The sequence below is a fragment of the Rhinatrema bivittatum genome, chromosome 7 (genome assembly GCF_901001135.1).
Source record: "Rhinatrema bivittatum chromosome 7, aRhiBiv1.1, whole genome shotgun sequence".
Lineage (NCBI taxonomy): Eukaryota > Metazoa > Chordata > Amphibia > Gymnophiona > Rhinatrematidae > Rhinatrema > Rhinatrema bivittatum.
Window position 1 is genome coordinate 20,644,771 of NC_042621.1, and position 19,923 is coordinate 20,664,693.

Here is a 19,923-nt window from a genome sequence, read left to right on the forward strand (position 1 = left end):
TGTTATGGTAGGACCCGCCAACTTCTACAAGATAAATTAAAATAGTTTAAGCTAAGTGACACAGAAAATCTGGTACTTCCAAAATTGGAATGTTTTGGGCCACTCAAAAGATAGGAACTGTCCTAGCTGCTACTTTCTGAACAACATTTTAACATAATCAGAAATTTTGAGATCCATATTCAGGCACTAGCCAGCTAGCAAAGTTAGCCAGATAAACCTGAAAGGTTTCAATCATGCACAGACTTTGAACCTTTTCTGTTGGAAAGGAGTGGTAGAACTAGGGGTCATGAAATGAAACTTCAGGGATGACGGCTCAGAACCAATGTCAGGAAATATTTCTGCACGGAGAGGGTGCTGGACACCCTCCCTTCTGGAGGAGGTGATAAAGACAAAAACCATCAAAAAATTCAAAAGGACATGGGGCAAATACTGTGGTTCCCTAAAGGCTAGAGAACAGGAATAATGATGAATAGCTTGCACGGGGGGGGGGGGTAACCTGCTTGATGCGACAGTTACTACCCTTTGCAGAAGCGTGGCGATTTCTACCCTGACCCAATAAGCCTTGATACTTCTGAAGCAACTGCAACATCCTGCTCCTCTTTTATGGGAGGGGGAGGGGAATTGGATAGAGATAGCAGCTAACTTGGGCCCCGACGTTTATGGTCTGAGTGTACTGATATCCAGACATAAGGGAAGAAGCAACAGGACTGCTTCTATGGCCAAGTCCCAAAGGAAAGCAAGTCAGTATTACCAAAATTTTCAGGAAGGCTCCTCACCAAGTAAAAATGTTGCTAGCAGTAATTTTGTTCTGGGCTTGGCAGTTGCTTTGTTTTTTTATTGTAAATATTACTACCCTTATTATAAAGATTGGGGTTAACTGCACAGACTACCCTTAAGAGAAACCTGGGGGTGACCTAAATGGCACTGTATACCATTTGGTGCTTTTCTGCCATCCTTATTTTGTTACTATATAAACTTATCTGGCTAGCTGAATATCTCTTTGCAGGGATATTCAGTGGCATGGATGCACTGCAGAATATACCCCAGTAGGGATGTGCAGCATACAAAATGTATTTCAGGTTTTTTTTTGTTTTTTTTAATTTCAGGGATGTTTGTTTCATGGTAATGTTTTTTTTTGTTTGTTGTTTTGGTTACCAAACCAAACAAATAAAGACAAAAACAAATGGCTCTTCTCAAGGCTATCAATCCCTCTTCTACTCCCTCAAGAAGGCCTTGGGGCCTGGGCCCAGCCAGTTCCTCCCAAGGCCCCTCTAGCTCCCCTTCTGTCGTACAATGCAATGGAGCTGGCCACAACAGAGACAGGCACCAAAGCGATGTGACTTCATCATTGGTGTCAGGGCCACTAGAACCATTTTTAAATTGCAGTCAGTAGGGCAAAAACAAGTGGGCATCGCTACTGCCTTTTCATCTGATGGACCCCCACAGAAGGTAGTAAATGAGCATTGGGAATGAGGTCCCCAACAGCCTCAGCAAATGTTTCCGTGACCTTGACAACATTACCAAATGTAATTATCTCATGAGGCAGTAAATTAAAGGGCCTTTTTTCTAAGCTGTGAGAGTACAGCAAAGTGCATTACATGCCAAATTCCCATTAAATCAATTTTATTGAATGATATTGGCCTTGCTCACAAGAGCATTACTGATATCACAACTAAAAGTGAGTCAAACAAAAGTAAATCTTTGGTGAGATATGCCACATGCAAGTACATGCAAAGGAACTTATTAATATTAAAATGGAGTAACATAGATCACAAGAAACTTTACAACCTGAGCTATTCCTTCCAAAGTTAACTACACCTCGAGCTATAAACTTTCCTCGAACAACATTGGCAGGCTAACGTGCATGCTGATATTCTCAGGACTGCCCCAAAGAGGCAGCTAGCACCAGGTTGCCCTCCTTTTTGGCATCAAAACCCCTTCCCGTGCATCCCTTTACCCCAGCATAACTTCTCTACCCCCAGAATATGGCATGCTGCAGCTGGTTGAAATATTATATTATTTGAACCTCAAAATGTAAGAAAAAATTAAGCCACGATAAATACAAAGTTATTTCTTACTTACAATGTTTAAAGTGGACTATTCATAACCTATGTTCAAGCGACCATCATACAGCACTAGGTCCAGTATGTCTTATCTGGTAATCCATGAGCATAAGCTTCAGTGTGCTGGAAGGTAAAATCATCAGTCACTTGAAAACTAGGTGATTTTTTTGTTGTTTTCCTTTTTTATTTTATGCACAGCTATCTTTTGTGCTAAAGAGTTCTTTGAAATAAAATACACTTAGCCGGCTAGATCCCTTTCAATATTGATCTCATCATTTTTTGAATTTGGAAAACAAATCAATAAATTTAGATTAAATCAAATATAATATTTTAGATTTAATAAGCAGCAAGAAATGTTATCATGGCAGTTTGTAAGAACTTTTATTAAGACCATATGAAGTATGTAAGGATGATGATGTGATAGACTTATGAAGTCACATAGTCACCCAAAAAATGCACAGCCTTCTTTAAAAAAAATAAAAGTGTGTCTTTGATTTGACAAACCTGCAAAAATGTTCACAGACTCAACAAATGACTTTTGAAATTAAATAGCCTTCAGTAAATTTATTGACCAGTTATGTGTTGTTGGTTTTTTTTATAACAGTATGTTCTTACGAGGGTGGGAGGGGGATCATGATTGATTCAGTTTAGTTAGCAAAATATTTTTGGGATGGGAGGTGGGTCTATGGACTCAGGTCCAAGTCTTTTAAATACCTACATTTCTTCTGGGGCTCATCCTTTGATTTCACTGTTTTTGCCTCTACCTCAAACACTGGCTGTGTCAGTGCCTGCTTTTTTGCTTCTTCCTTGTAGTTTACTCATGGATAATGTTTCATAAATGTGTCTTAAATTATTGCAGACTATTTTCCAGATAAATTTTACAATATGTTTTGGTGATTTTTTTTTTTTTAATATCATTAACTTTCTTTAACCAACAATGCACATGTAAATTTGTTTTTAAACTAATATAACCTTCCTTTCATTGTGATCGCCTTTGAGGGATGCAGGGGTAGAGAATAGTCCTTTGCAGTTCAGAAAAAAAGACATATTCTAACCAGTTGGGAACCAGCACGTGCCCAGCCAAGGCCAGGTCCCAGTTGTCGAGGCTGGTGTATGGGCCTGGGTCTAAGCCCAAGCCTAACACCAAGACATGGCCTTGGCTGGGTCCTGATCACCAAGGCCTAGGCCTAGGTCCTAGGCCTAGACCTGGGCCTGATGCTGGAGCCTGGATGAGGTTGGATCCCAGTTGCCTAGACCTGATGCCAGTGCCCAATCCAAGGCCTTGTCCTGGTTGCTGAAGCCCAGGCCTAGCCCCAATGCCTACACCTAAGGCCCAGTCCTGGATCCAACACCAAGGCCAAAGCTTGAGGCCTAGGCCTGGAGGCCCAGGAATAGGCCTTGTATTCTCTTCTTGCTTGATCCATTTACATAAAATGATGTCCTTCACCTGGGCCTTGGCATCAGGCACTGGGCTATGTCTGGGCCTGGTCCCAGGCAACCTGGAAATACCCCAGCCATACCCCAGTGTTGGACATGTGCCTGGGCCATCAATAAACCTAGACCTGGGCCTCGGTGACCAGGACCTGGCCTTGGCCAGGCTCCAGGTTTGGGCCCACGCTTTAGTGACCAGGATCTGGCCTCATTCATCCTCAGCATTATGTCTGGGCCTCGGTGCTGGGACCTGGTCTCCCTGTGTTGCCACTGGGACCTGGTCTCACCAGTGGCATAGATAGAAAAGAACTTTTTGGGGACCCAAGGTTAACATGGGTGAGCAGTTGACATACAAGTCTAGGACCTATTATTTGTACTCTTATCAATAAATAATGTCTTAGAGTGCATCTGACAATGGATTTCTAAGTAGTTTCATTATGAGTGATGATTTAAAATATTTTAATTCTATTTCAAGCACTTACCAACATTAAAAATACTTTATTAATCTATATTAATTTATTTTATATTTATTGCAGTTTATAAATACACATCATGTAAAAAATAACAAAAGTTTAACAGAAACATCAGATCCAATTATGTAATAAAACAAATATAAATGTATTATTTTATGAATTCTCTTTCCAAAAATGCAGAGAATATGATAACTATAATAAAACAGCAATAATCATAATAATCATCATAAGAACTTAACATTTGCAACAGGTGCAGAACAGAAATTGTGCATGCAAGAAAAAGTATTCAAATGCTGGTGCCACCTCAGTGACAGCAAAACAAACTACCTCCAATGCCAAACACTTTGGGGCAGATTTTCAAAGGGGTACGCATGTAAGATATGCGCGTACCCCCCGAAAACCTGCCCCAAGTTCCCCCTGCGCGTGCCGAGCCTATGCTGAATAGGCTCGGCGGCGTGCGCAAACCCGGGAAACGCGTAAGTCCCGGGTCTTTCCTGGGGGGACATGTCGGGGGCGTGTCGCGGCGGTGCGTCATCCGGGGGCGGGGACGCGGGAGTGGTTCTGGCCCGGGGGCATTTCAGGGGTGTGGCCGAGGCCTCCGAAACCGCTCCCGGGCCGGGGAATCACGCGCCGGCCAGTCAACCGGCAAGTTACGCCAGCCTCAGGCAGGTGTAACTTTTCGAACAAAGCTAGGGGGGTTAGATAGGGCTGGGAGGGTGGGTTAGGTAGGGGAAGGGAGGGGAAGGTGCGGGGGGGGGGTGGAAGGAAAGTTCCCTCCGAGGCCGTTCCGATTTCAGAACGGCCTCGAAGGGAACGGAGGCAGGCTGCGCGGCTCGGCACGTACAGGCTGCCGATTTTGCACAGCCTTGCACGCGGCAACCCCGGATTTTAAAGGATACATGCAGCTCCGCACGTATCTATTAAAATCCGGCGTACTTTTGTTTGCGCCAGGTGCGCGAACAAAAGTACGCGCGGGCATACTTTTTTAAAAGTCTACCCCTTTGTGAAGTAAGTTAAATCCCTACAAAAACAAAAAAAAACCCCACCTAGAACCTTCCCATGCCATACCATAACAGCAGTAACTCTCAGGACTCAAACAGCAGTAACCTTATCTAAAAAAAGACAGCAAAGGCAAACATTACACCAAGTCCTAGAACACTAATACGCTACATAGAGGGCATAAAGAGCAAACTGAACTGCTATTAATCCCTACAGAGAAACTACATGCCAGCCAAAATACTGCACTTCTGTCACACATGTGCAACACAGAGAGCCTTACCTAATACAGAAAAAGGGACTACAAATTAGAAACAAACATGCAGACAAAACAGAAATGGAAAGCCTCAGAAACCAGCCTCAGCCTATGTGAACACTGGAATGCTGAAAAAAACAGCAAATACAAATATATAAGAAATGCACATTCCTAAAGATGGCATATTCCAGTTGCTGAAAGTCAAAATATTTTTTTTTTATCTTTGTTGTCTGCTCTTATTTTTCTAATCAGTTGTCCCATTCTCTTTGTTCCCATTGTCTGTCTTTTCCTACTTCCTTTTTCAGGGCCTCTTTTATTCTTTCAGTTTCCTCTTGTCTTCTTTCCTTTCTCATTCATACACACACACAGATTCTCTCTCACAATCACTCTCTCAAACACATGCTTTCTCTCATAGGCTCCCACTCTTGCATTCTCTCTCTCACATATACACAGACTCCCACTCATGCTCCCACTCATATGCTTTCTCTCACTTGCAGGCTTTCACTCTCACATCCTCGCTCTCACATACAGGCTCTCACTCTTACATGCTCTCACTCACCGGTTCCCACACACTCTCTTTTACCCAGGCTTCCACTCACACTCACAGGTTCCCACTCTCACATGAAGGTTTCTACTCCCACACACACACAGGCTCTCTTACATGCTGTCTCCCACATGCAGGCTTCCACTCCTACATACTCTTTCTCACACCAACTGTCTCTCACACCCACATGCTTTCTTTCATTTATGTACACACAGGCTCTCCACTCCCATGCTCTCATACATACACAAATAGGCTTCTCACTGCCATACTCTCTCTCATACATGCACACGCAGGATTCTCACGCTTTGCTCTCTTTCATACACACAGACAGGCTTCTCACTCCCATGCTCTCTTTCATACATACACAAGCCTCTCATTTCCAGGCTCTCTCTCTCTCATATGCACACACACATGCTCTCTCTCACACACACACACACTTCTCACTCCCATGCTCTCTCTAATACAAACACACACAGGCTTCTCTCTTTCATGCTCTCTTTCATACATACATATAAAGGCTTCTCACTCTCATGCTCTCTATCTCGCTTCTCACTCTCATGCTCTCTATCTCTCTCTCACACACACACATTGGCTTCTCACTCCCATGCTCTTTCACATACATGCACACACAGATGCTTCTCACTCCCATTCTGTTTCTCTCTCTCATACATACAAGCTCCGTGATGACCCTGTGGTGGTCGGGCTTTTTCTTTGGCATTGAGCTACGTGGGATGAGCTCCATGATGGCCCTGTGACAGTTGGGCCTCTCTTCTCGGACTGCGAGGGATGAGCTCTGCAATGGCCCTGCAATGGTCAGGCCTTAGGTGTCAAGCCATATAGGATGAGCTACACAATGGCCCTGTGACTGTTGGGCGTCTCCTTTTGGGCCACATGGAATGAGCTTGACAGTCCTGTGAAGGTCAGATGAGGCCTCGGAGCACGTGGGATGAGTTTCGTGATTGACCTATATCAGGCCTCTCTTTTCAGGCACCAGGTAACTCTGAGTGGGTAGGCCTGAGTACAAATTGGGTGGCTATCTAACAGCATAAAAACCAATCCCTTAAGAGTCAAACACCTCCCACCAGCCCAGGAAGTTTACCCTCACTTCATTGAACTTCTAATGACCATCCTTTGAATGGAAGATTCTACACCTTGACAAAAATGTGAACCCAGGCCAAGGTCACATTAATTTTCCGAAAATGTTAATTTGTTCACAAAAATTGTGAGTCTTTTCAAAATTTTACCTACAATTTTGATTAGTTGTTGAAATTTTATATGGAGAAAAAAGAAACAGAATGCAATTCCCAGTATAGACAAATACAATTTATATTTCTGCTTCACTGAGTAGATCTCTTCAATTGTACTGGAAACTCAAAAAGGAATTGCTCTCTACCTTATCTGGGGAAAAGTGAAATGAGGAATGCACAGTACAAGCAGAAACCAGAGGGGAAATATTATAATGCAATAAGATTTACCGAGACTTTGTAGGGGTTGGAGAAATCAAGCGAGTTCTTTTTTTAATGACAACCTCAAATACATAAATGATATTTATGCTTCAGAGGTGATGGTTAGTTTTCATTTAATGAAGTAGAGAAACTGATAGCTGATGCTAGTAATGTACACTGCGGGATAATTTCTCTTACCCCTTTTGTTTCAGAGCTGCCCTCAAAAGATATGTAATATGATTATTATAATGAAATTTCTTCCCAATTTATTGGTCTGAAAAATGCTTGATTTATTTTAAAATAGAGCTCAGAATTTTCACATATCAAATGGAACAAATATTAGCAGCATTTTCTTTTCTTTTTAGGGGAAAAATTGTTTCTAAAACCTACCTCATCTTATATCTGTTAGCAACATCTTTTTATCCAGAAGGAAGAAGAGTCAGTGACATGGCACCTGGATGGAGGAGGAGTTAGTGGCTGCTGACCACATTAGTTTTCATTGTATTGATCCAAACCATAGGATATTTTAGGGATGTGCAGAGGGACGCCATACGTTGCATTCGTGATTCGGATTCGTCGGGCAGCAGATATGTTGCATTCGGCCGTATGGCGCCCTGATGCGTTAATACAGTGATTTCTATTCGTGTCCCAACTAAAATTAAAATTAACTACAACCCCCCACCCTCCTGACCCCCCCCCAAGACTTACCAAAACTCCCTGGTGGTCCAGCGGGGAGTCCGGGAACCATCCCCTGCACTCTCCCAACCTCGGTGCCAGTTTCATCATGGCGCCGATAGCCTTTGTCACAGGGGCTACCGGTGCCATTGGTCAACCCTTGTCACATGGTCATCGGTGCCATCTTGTGCTCCTACCATGTAACAGGGGCTGACTAATGGCACCGGTAGCCCCTGTGACATAATATGGGCAAAGGCTTTCGGCTATCGGCGCCATTTTGAGTACTGGCATCGGACGGCCGGAGTGCAGGAGGTCGCTCCGGGACCCCCGTTGGACCCCCAGGGACTTTTGGCCAGCTTGGGGGGGCCTCCTGACCCCCACAAGACTTGCCAAAAGTCCAGCGGGGGTCCGGGAGCGACCTCCTGCATGCCGGCAGTCCAATGCCAGTACTCAAAATAGCGCCGATCGCCTTTGCCCTCACTATGTCACAGGTACCGATGGTCGGCCCCTGTGACATAGTGAGGGCAAAGGCGATCTGCTGCCAGTATTCAAACAGGTATGTTGTTTGATGACCATGATATAATGATAATACCTGTTTAATTTGCCCTCCCATGAATGTGGATATTTAACTTTAAGGTAGCCAGCTATATTCAATAACGTGGTTGCACTATTGAATATGATTCCAAAGTTAGCCAGATAAATGTACCCAGCTAAGCAGGTCATTCATCAAGCTGCGTTAGGGCATCATCACCTGCTAAATGGGGTCTAGTGAACGATAAAGTGATACTAACGTGCGATGCTTATCGCAACTTATGTTAATATTTAAATATGATAATGAATATGCAAAATCAAGAAAAATATGCAAATGAAGAACTCCTATCGCACATCATGATAAAATATCACATACTAATGCCAGATTTAACGTGTGAAATAAAAACACCTCTTTCAATGGCGGTAGGGTAGCAAAAAATGTTTTATCACTCCATGGCGGCAATTATTGCGGAATACCAGTAATCATCATAAGAACATAAGAAAAATGCCATACTGGGTCAGACCAAGGGTCCATCAAGCCCAGCATCCTGTTTCCAACAGTGGCCAATCCAGGCCATAAGAACCTGGCAAGTACCCAAAAACTAAGTCTATTCCATGTAACCATTGCTAATGGCAGTGGCTATTCTCTAAGTGAACTTAATAGCAGGTAATGGACTTCTCCTCCAAGAACTTATCCAATCCTTTTTTAAACACAGCTATACTAACTGCACGAACCACATTCTCTGGCAAACAAATTCCAGAGTTTAATTGTGCGTTGAGTAAAAAAGAACTTTCTCCGATTAGTTTTAAATGTGCCCCATGCTAACTTCATGGAGTGTCCCCTAGTCCTTCTACTATCCGAAAGAGTAAATAACCGATTCACATCTACCCGTTCTAGACCTCTCATGATTTTAAACACCTCTATCATATCCCCCCTCAGTCGTCTCTTCTCCAAGCTGAAAAGTCCTAACCTCTTTAGTCTTTCCTCATAGGGGAGTTGTTCCATTCCCCTTATCATTTTGGTAGCCCTTCTCTGTACCTTCTCCATCGCAATTATATCTTTTTTGAGATGCGGCGACCAGAATTGTACACAGTATTCAAGGTGCGGTCTCACCATGGAGCGATACAGAGGCATTATGACATTTTCCGTTTTATTCATCATTCCTTTTCTAATAATTCCCAACATTCTGTTTGCTTTTTTGACTGCCGCAGCACACTGAACCGACGATTTCAATGTGTTATCCACTATGACACCTAGATCTCTTTCTTGGGTTGTAGCACCTAATATGGAACCCAACATCGTGTAATTATAGCATGGGTTATTTTTCCCTATATGCATCACCTTGCACTTATCCACATTAAATTTCATCTGCCATTTGGATGCCCAATTTTCCAGTCTCACAAGGTCTTCCTGCAATTTATCACAATCTGCTTGTGATTTAACTACTCTGCACAATTTTGTGTCATCTGCAAATTTGATTATCTCACTCGTCGTATTTCTTTCCAGATCATTTATAAATATATTGAACAGTAAGGGTCCCAACACAGAACCCTGAGGTACTCCACTGTCCACTCCCTTCCACTGAGAAAATTGCCCGTTTAATCCTACTCTCTGTTTCCTGTCTTTTAGCCAGTTTGCAATCCACGAAAGGACATAGCCACCTATCCCATGACTTTTTACTTTTCCTAGAAGCCTCTCATGAGGAACTTTGTCAAACGCCTTCTGAAAATCCAAGTATACTATATCTACCGGTTCACCTTTATCCACATGTTTATTAACTCCTTCAAAAAAGTGAAGCAGATTTGTGAGGCAAGACTTGCCCTGGGTAAAGCCATGCTGACTTTGTTCCATTAAACCATGTCTTTCTATATGTTCTGTGATTTTGATGTTTATAACACTTTCCACTATTTTTCCTGGCACTGAAGTCAGGCTAACCGGTCTGTAGTTTCCCGGATCGCCCCTGGAGCCCTTTTTAAATATTGGGGTTACATTTGCTATCCTCCAGTCTTCAGGTACAATGGATGATTTTAATGATAAGTTACAAATTTTTACTAATAGGTCTGAAATTTCATTTTTTAGTTCCTTCAGAACTCTGGGGTGTATACCATCCGGTCCAGGTGATTTACTACTCTTCAGTTTGTCAATCAGGCCTACCACATCTTCTAGGTTCACCGTGATTTGATTCAGTCCATCTGAATCATTACCCATGAAAACCTTCTCCATTACGGGTACCTCCCCAACATCCTCTTCAGTAAACACCGAAGCAAAGAAATCATTTAATCTTTCCGCGATGGCCTTATCTTCTCTAAGTGCCCCTTTAACCCCTCGATCATCTAACGGTCCAACTGACTCCCTCACAGGCTTTCTGCTTCGGATATATTTAAAAAAGTTTTTACTGTGAGTTTTGCCTCTACAGCCAACTTCTTTTCAAATTCTCTCTTAGCCTGTCTTATCAATGTCTTACATTTAACTTGCCAATGTTTATGCTTTATCCTATTTTCTTCTGTTGGATCCTTTTTCCAATTTTTGAATGAAGATCTTTTGGCTAAAATAGCTTCTTTCACCTCCCCTTTTAACCATGCCGGTAATCGTTTTGCCTTCTTTCCACCTTTCTTAATGTGTGGAATACATCTGGACTGTGCTTCTAGAATGGTATTTTTTAACAATGACCACGCCTCTTGGACATTTTTTACTTTTGTAGCTGCTCCTTTCAGTTTTTTTCTAACAATTTTTCTCATTTTATCAAAGTTTCCCTTTTGAAAGTTTAGCACGAGAGCCTTGGATTTGCACACTGTTCCTTTTCCAGTCATTAAATCAAATTTGATCATATTATGATCACTATTGCCAAGTGGCCCCACCACCGTTACCTCTCTCACCAAGTCCTGTGCTCCACTGAGAATTAGATCTAAAATTGCTCCCTCTCTCGTCGGTTCCTGAACCAATTGCTCCATAAAGCTATCATTTATTCCATCCAGGAACGTTATCTCTCTAGCGTGACCCGATGATACATTTACCCAGTGTATATTGGGGTAATTGAAGTCTCCCATTATTACTGCACTACCAATTTGGTTAGCTTCCCTAATTTCTCTTAGCATTTCACTGTCCATCTCACCATCTTGACCAGGTGGACGGTAGTATACCCCTATCACTGTAGTCTTCCCTGATACACAAGGGATTTCTACCCATAAAGATTCAATTTTGTATTTAGTCTCCTGCAGGATGTTTATCCTGTTGGACTCTATGCCATCCCGGACATAAAGCGCCACACCTCCTCCCGACTGCTCCTCTCTGTCATTGCGATATAATTTGTACCCCGGTATAGCACTGTCCCATTGGTTATCCTCTTTCCACCATGTCTCTGAGATGCCAATTAAGTCTATGTCATCATTTACTGCTATACATTCTAGTTCTCCCATCTTACTTCTTAGACTTCTGGCATTAGCATACAAACATTTCAAAGTTTGTTTTTTGATTGTATTTTTATTCTGCTTTTTAATTGATAGGGATAAGTTAGAATTTTTTAGCTCAGGTGAGTTTTTAGTTACAGGCACTTGGACTACTTTTCTAATTATTGGAACCTCACTGTCGGGATGCCCTAATTCTAATGCATCATTAGTATCCTTTAAAGATACATCTCTCCGAACCATGCGCTGCTGAGCGACTGTCGGCTTTCCCCTTTGTTCTAGTTTAAAAGCTGCTCTATCTCCTTTTTAAAGGTTTGCGCCAGCAGTCTGGTTCCACCCTGGTTAAGGTGGAGCCCATCCCTTCGGAAGAGACTCCCCCTTCCCCAAAAGGTTCCCCAGTTCCTAACAAAACTGAATCCCTCTTCCTTGCACCATCGTCTCATCCACGCATTGAGACTCCGGAGCTCTGCCTGCCTCTGGTGACCTGCGCGTGGAACAGGGAGCATTTCAGAGAATGCTACCCTGGAGGTTCTGGATTTAATCTTTCTACCTAAGAGCCTAAATTTGGCTTCCAGAACCTCCCTCCCACATTTTCCTATGTCGTTGGTGCCCACGTGTACCACGACAGCCGGCTCCTCCCCAGCACTGTCTAAAATCCTGTCTAGGTGACGCGTGAGGTCCGCCACCTTCGCACCAGGTAGGCATGTTACCAGGCGATCCTCACGCCCACCCGCCACCCAGCTATCTACATTCCTAATAATCGAATCACCAACTGTGACGGCCGACCTAACCCTTCCCTCCTGGGCAGTAGGCCTTGGGGAGATATCCTCAGTGCGAAAGGACAATGCATCACCTAGAGAGCAGGTCCTTGCTACAGGATCCTTTCCTGCTACATCTGGTTGGTGCTCTCCCATTATGAGACCTTCTTCCTCCAAGGCAGCACCAGGGCTGCCAGTCTGAAGTTGGGACTGGACTACTATGTCCCTGAAGGTCTCATCTATATACCTCTCTGTCTCCCTCAGCTCCTCCAGGTCTGCCACTCTAGCCTCCAGAGATCGGACTCGTTCTCTGAGAGCCAGGAGCTCTTTGCATCGCATGCACATGTACAACTTCTCACCGGTGGGTAAAAAATCATACATGTGACACTCGATGCAAAAGACTGGGAAGCCCCCCTCTTGCTGCTGGACTGCTGCCTTCATCTCAATTTTGATCAGTTCCTAGTTAAGTTTTAGGTTGCTATGGGAGTAGGAATGTGTCTAAGTTCCTTTAAATGTATTAGTGAATTCACTATATGTCTGGTAGTGGCCTACTGGGGTCTGATCGAATTCTCAATACAGTTTTTGTTGATGGGGGTTTTTTTTGGGTTTTTTTTTTGTGCAAGTGGCACCTGCCTATAAATTAAGGGATGAGCTTGGGGTGGGTGGGCGAGGGGTGGGAGGGTTGGGAATTACAAACAGTCTAACTTTAGTTAGTGAGCCTGAGTGACTCACAGCTCCCTTGATTAACAAATGTTGTTCTCTATTCAAACCTAATCACACTACCTCAACACCTTTCCAAGGTGAGTAACTGAGCTGAACTATTCAACTTTTTTACTTTGGTATATACTGCTCCTAGCTTATTTCTAGCTTCTGGCTACTTTTTTGTGGGGTTTTTTTTTTTTTTTGTGTTTTTTTTTGTTTTTCAATACAATGCACTCAGTTATTTATTAAATAAAACACTTAGCTCTTTAAAAGTCTGGAGGACACTTTAATAGTCAGGCAGACTTTAAAAAAATAAACACACTACCTACTGCTACCTTATTGACTGACTAAATACAAACAGTCTAACGTGTTTATTTATTCACTGCCAACCTACTGCTACCTTATTGACTGACTAAAAATACAAACAGTCTAACTTGTGTATTTACTGCTTACCTACTGCTACCTTATTGACTGACTATTTAAAAATGCAGTAAATTGAAGCCTTCTCTCTAACACACCCACACAGCCCTGGTGAACCAATAAAAACACCTTTTGCTACCTGCCCTGTCTTCCTAATGCCAGAATGTTAAGAGGAAGTGTACTATTAGTGGAACACTGGCTGCTTCAGGCTGCTCAACAACAACAACAACAATGGGAAGGGAGGTTCACATGCATCCCAAGGAAGTACCCTCACTGGAGCTAGAGCTGCAAGCCCTGCTGGTGGAGCGTGATGACCCACATCAAGGCTTTCCATGCAGTAAGGCACACAGGTGGTAAAGGGAGTGTATCTTTCATCCCTGTACCACATTGCTAGGGATGCCAGCTTTGTGGAATCTTATTCCATTCGAATTGCGTACCTTAGATAATTTGAAAAAATGTAAATGTCTGTTGAAAGATTTCCTACTCCATAATGCCTTTAGTGTATTCTAAAGTCCATTAGTTCAGATGACCTCCTTATCCTATGTGATAGGTATGATTTGTGAGCTATGTATTATTAAGCATCGTCTAGATTATCTGTGAACAAGGTATTGGATAATATAGTTTCTATGAAACTAAGGATACTTATTGTTTGTCATGTCTATCATTGATAATGTATATGATTTATTATATTATGCATGTTTTTACTGTACATCGCCTAGACCTTATTGTGATAGGCGATTAATAAATTTTAATGAAATGAAATGAAAAATGACCACGTGGTTAAAAGTGTCATCTGAGCTTTCAGGCTATCATGGAATCATGTCAAGAACTCAGAGAGGAGCTGGATCCAGTCAAAGTAAGGTCCCATACTATATCAAGCCTCACCAAATTATTGTGCGCCCTGCATTTAATGGCATCTCATTCCAGATAATAATTGGGGTTGTCAGGAGAATGTCACAAACTTATTTTTCCTGCTGTATGGGCCAGATAATAAGAACTGTATTTAGCTGCATTAATCATTACATAATATTACTTCATGAAAGACAGGACTTGCTGAGAGGTTTTTTTGCCATGCAAAATTTCCAAATGTTCTGGGAGTTATGGACTGTACTCATATAGCCATCATCCCACCCTGTCTCATGGAGGAGATCTACAGCAATAGAAAGCTCTTCCACTCCATCAGTGTACAAGTGGTCTGTGACGCATGACTGCACATTCTTGATGAGGTTGCCAGGTGCCTTGGAGCTGTTCACAAGTCCTTTATACTTAGGTAATCTGGCCTGTTTGAACAATTTGAAGATGGCCTCTATGGTGACAGTTGGCTAATAGATAATAACAGTGCTTCTTTTGATCATCCCTCTCTATGTGTTTATAACAAATGGCAGTGACATGATGGGGGGGGGGGGGGGTTGATAGGGATATGACTGTGGCAAGTGGCTTGCACATAGTGGCAGGGCACAGGTTTCCCTCTCCATGCTGAACTGGCCTGATAATATTGCATGCTCATACAATGCAGTTGCCACTAAGCAGGCCTGGTGCCACACGGGTGTGCAAACCATGCAATTTAATTTTTACTTTTTCTGCTGCCGGTGGATCGGGTCCACCGGCAGCAGAGAAAGCAGAAAGTAGTGTCTTACTGGGGTGGGCAGGGGAGCATGTCACTTTCATTGGCAGGGCCATGGTCCAACTCATCCCACCAAGACCCGAAGAAAAATTCACGTTCAGGTGCCCTTCCTACTTTCTGCCTGCGCAGCCCTGGAAGAAAAATGTTGCTGTAACCGTGCAGGTAGGAAGGAGGAGGAGCATCAGCTGCATGCAGAAGAGCAGTAGAGATTGTAACAGGGCTACCGCAGATCCTACCTCGTGGAGGCGTGAAAAGAGGTGGCCCGTAGCAGGGCCATTCCAGATCCCGCCTCGCAGTGGCCCAAGAAGATCAGGGCCGCCGTGGAGCCCATCCAGATGTGACCCACGAAGAGGAGGCCAAGAAGTGAGGTCTTGTAAAGTATGTGTGTGTGTGTGTGTGTGTGTGTATGAGAATGAGTTGGGAGATTGTGTGCGAAAGAGAGTGAGTTGAGAGACTCTGTGTGGGAGTGAGAATGTGTATGATCAAAGAGAGATAACATGTAAGAGTTAGAGCCTGTGTGTTTGTGGGAGACAGCATGTGTGTCTGTGTGTGTATGTGAGAGAAACAGCATGTGAGAGACAGTTCATATTTACGTATGAGAGAGAGCCTTTGAGAGTGAGAGCTGTATGCGTAAGACAACTTGTGAGTGTGAGTGCCTATGTGTATATGTGTGTGAGAGAGAGATAGCATTTGAAAATAAGAGCCTGAGTGTCTGTGTGTGAGGGAATACAAGAAGAAGACAGGTGGATAGAGAAGAAATGGAAAAAAAAGAGACCCCGTAAAAGGAATTGGAAAAAAAACAAGAAAGGGAAGGTGGAAAAAAAAAAGCTTGTGACCAATGAATTAGAAAACTAAGATCAGACAGTAAAGGTAAAAAAATATATATATTTTTTTAAAATGTATAGTGATTGGCATATTTTAAGAACATAAGAAATTGCCATACTGGGTCAGACCAAGGGTCAATCAAGCCCATCATCCTGTTTCCAACAGTGGCCAATCCTGGCTACAAGTACCTGACAAGTACCCAAAAACTAAGTATCTCCCATGCTACAGATGCCAGTAATAGCAATGTCTATTTTCTAAGTCAACTTGATTAATAGCAGGTAATGGACTTCTCCAAGAACTTATTCAAACCTGTTTTAAACCCAGCTACACTAACTGCACTAACCAAATCCCCTGGAAACAAATCTCAGAGTTTAATTGTGCATTGAGTGAAAAAGCACTTTCTGTTAGTCTTAAATGTGCTACTTGCTAACTTTATGGAATGTCCCCTAGTCCTTCTATTATCCAAAAGAGTAAATAACCGATTCACATTTACCTGTTCTAGACCTTTCATGATTTTAAAGACCTTGATCGTATCCCCACTCAGCTATCTCTTCTCCAAGCTGAACAGTCCTAACCTTGTTAGTCTTTCCTCATAGGGGAGCTGTTAAATCCCCTTTATCATTTTGGTCACACTTCTATGTACCTTCTCCATCATAACTATATCTTTTTTGAGATGCGGCAACCAGAATTGTACACAGTATTCAAGGTGTCTCACCATGGAGCGATACAGAGGCATTATGACATCCTCCGTTTTATTCACCATTCCCTTTCTAATAATTCCCAACATTCTGTTAGCTTTTTTGACTGCCGCAGCACACTGAACCAACAATTTCAATGTCTTATCCACTATGATGCCTAAATCTATTTCCTGGGTGGTAGCTCCTAATATGGAACCTAACATTGTGTAACTATAGCATGGGTTATTTTTCCCTGTATGCATCACCTTGCACTTATCCACATTAAATTTCATCTGCCATTTGGGTGCCAAATTTTCCAGTCTCACAGGGTCTTCCTACAATTTATCACACTCCGCTTGTGATTTAACCACTCTGAATAATTTTCTATCATCTGCATATTTAATGACCTCACTCGTCATATTCCTTTCCAGATCATTTATATATATACTGAAAAGCACGGGTCCCAGTACAGATCCCTGAGGCACTCCACTTCCCTCTCCCCTCCAATGAGAAATTGACCATTTAATCCTACTCTCTGTTTCCTGTCTTTTAACCAGTTTGTAATCCACAAAAGGACATCGCCACCTATCCCATGATTTTTTATTTTTCCTAGAAGCCTCTCATGAGGAACTTTGTCAAACGCCTTCTGAAAATCCAAGTATACTATATCTACCGGTTCACCTTTATCCACATGTTTATTAACTCCTTCAAAAAAGTGAAGCAGATTTGTGAGGCAAGACTTGCCCTGGGTAAAGCCATGCTGACTTTGTTCCATTAAACCATGTCTTTCTATATGTTCTGTGATTCTGATATTTAGAATATTTTCCACTATTTTTCCTGGCAAGGAAGTCAGGCTAACCGGTCTGTAGTTTCCAGGATTACCCTTATCCTTTTTAAATATTGGGGTTACATTGGCCACCCTCCAGTCTTCAGGTACAATGGATGATTTTAATGATAGGTTACAAATTTTAACTAATAGATCTGACATTTCATTTTTTAATTCCTTCAGGACCCTGGAGTGTGTAGATAAGATCTAAAATAGTATATATAAATAAATTAAATACAAAAGTTTACCTGTGTCTGAAAATGGAGCAGAGCTTCAGAGGTGTTAAGTTCTCTTTTAGGGAAAAGAATAGAGCTGTGTCTTGCTGACAGTGGCTGCGGCACTTGTTAATAAAAAAAAAAAAAAAGAAACAAAACTAAACAAAACAGGAGAGCAGTGCTGGTCTCAGTTTAAACTGAGACATGTTTGGATTGATTTTTTTTTTTTTTTTTCAGCAGGGTGGCGTCTGCATTAGTGCAGACAACAGAGATTTTCCTTTCTTGTTGGTTTACGTTTGTCACTGCCTCAGGCCTGATGAGAGTGGGGGCAGGGAGCATAGCCAAGCCCAGAGCAGGCTGCCAGGACAGGAAATGGGAGGAGTGAAGAGAGAGAGAGATGGTGGGCAGCTCAGAAGAGGCTGCTGCTGCTGACAGCCTTCAAGATAGCTCAGGAGCAAAGGAAAGTAAACAGAAACCGGCACAGGAGGGATCGGCAGTGATCGGCAGAGCAAAATCACTGTCTCTGCCGATGGCCTTCCCCTTCTGTCGGGTCGACACAGTAAGGCCGCGTTAGAAACAGTGCGGCAGTGCCGGGCGCACCCTCGTTCGCCGCACGCACAGTTCTGATCACATACCGCTCGATACTCTATTTAAATTGCTTGCAAATGCAAGCCGCGTCTGCAAAGCGTTAGGCGAAGCGTTAGGCCCGCGCAACCCATTTTACTGTATAGGCGCTTAATACAGCGCCTTTACTGTATCCTGGGTTTGCTGGTACCTGTCATTTCATTGGCTGGAGCGCCCAAATTGACGGGCGCTCAGGCCAATGAAAGTACGCTTCGCTTCGCTCGCGCCGTGACTGGAGAGGGCACAGAACAGTGGGCTCTCAGCTGACTTCACAATTTGATGAGGGCCGAGCCAGGAGAACCGGGACCTGCACGGGGGGGGGGGGGGGGGGAACGTTGCAAGCCGCTTTCGCCACCGGCTCCCCCCTCCGGAGGGCGGCAGAGAAGGGAAGGGGCTGAAAAGCAACAAAAAGTAAGAAAGCAACAAAAAGTAATGTCGAGTCGCTTCGGGAGGAGGGGATTTTAGGTTTTTAGAGGTTTCCTTTTGGGGGAAAGTTTGCCGCCTACCCTTACCCCTGCCTCTAACGCAGGGGTAAGGGTAGGCGGTAAGTTAGCAGGTTAAACGCGCGGAAAAACGGCAGGGTAAAATAGCGATAGTCAGGGCGAGCGTTACTGTATGGGAGGGAATAGCTAATTTAATCGTTTACATTTAATATACATGCCGCGTGCGGAAGGGGTTACCCGGTGATTTAAAGAGGCGGTAAGAATCGGTTAAAGGGGACTGTGTATCGCAGGAAGGGCTAACGCGGCCGGAAAGTGATTAGAAAGAGGGTTAGGAGCGGGGTAACCGCGGCCCCACTTTACTGTATTGACCTGTGTGTGAGAAGCATCAGAGCTGACAGGAAAGAACAGCTGCTGGTGTCAGGAGGATCAGAGAGCTTGTAGGTGAGTTGTTTGTTTTTTGTGAAGGGAGGAATTCTGTCCAGCTTGGGTGGGCTGGGGTTCTGATGCAGGCCGAAGAAAAGTTTATGTGATGTCATAAATGATGTCATCAGGGACCCGATCTTAAGTGGGGGGAGCATATTAATTTTAAGTAAAAGAAAGAAAATTAAGAATTTATTAAAATAAATGATACTGATAGCCTGAAATAGAGGTTTAAGCCACTTGAAGGAGATAAGTCCAGGATAACAGAAACATTTTTAATTTTCCTAAATAGACTCAATGAACATCCTGATGTGTTAAAAACTAAAGTAGCCTTTAAAACTTAAAGGAAAATTTAGGAAGGAATTGAAACGGTTTAAGTAAACTGTAGTTACTTTCGTTAAATATTAGGAACGAGTCTAAGTTGTAGTTTAAAAGAAATATGTATACTTATAATGTTTGGGTGAAGGGTGAAAGTGTAAGAAGGAATTAAAATACTAGGGAGGTAAAGAGAAAATACGTAAAATATTTTTATTACAGTTAGGAAAGTTATAATAGTCTGATAAAGTAAAA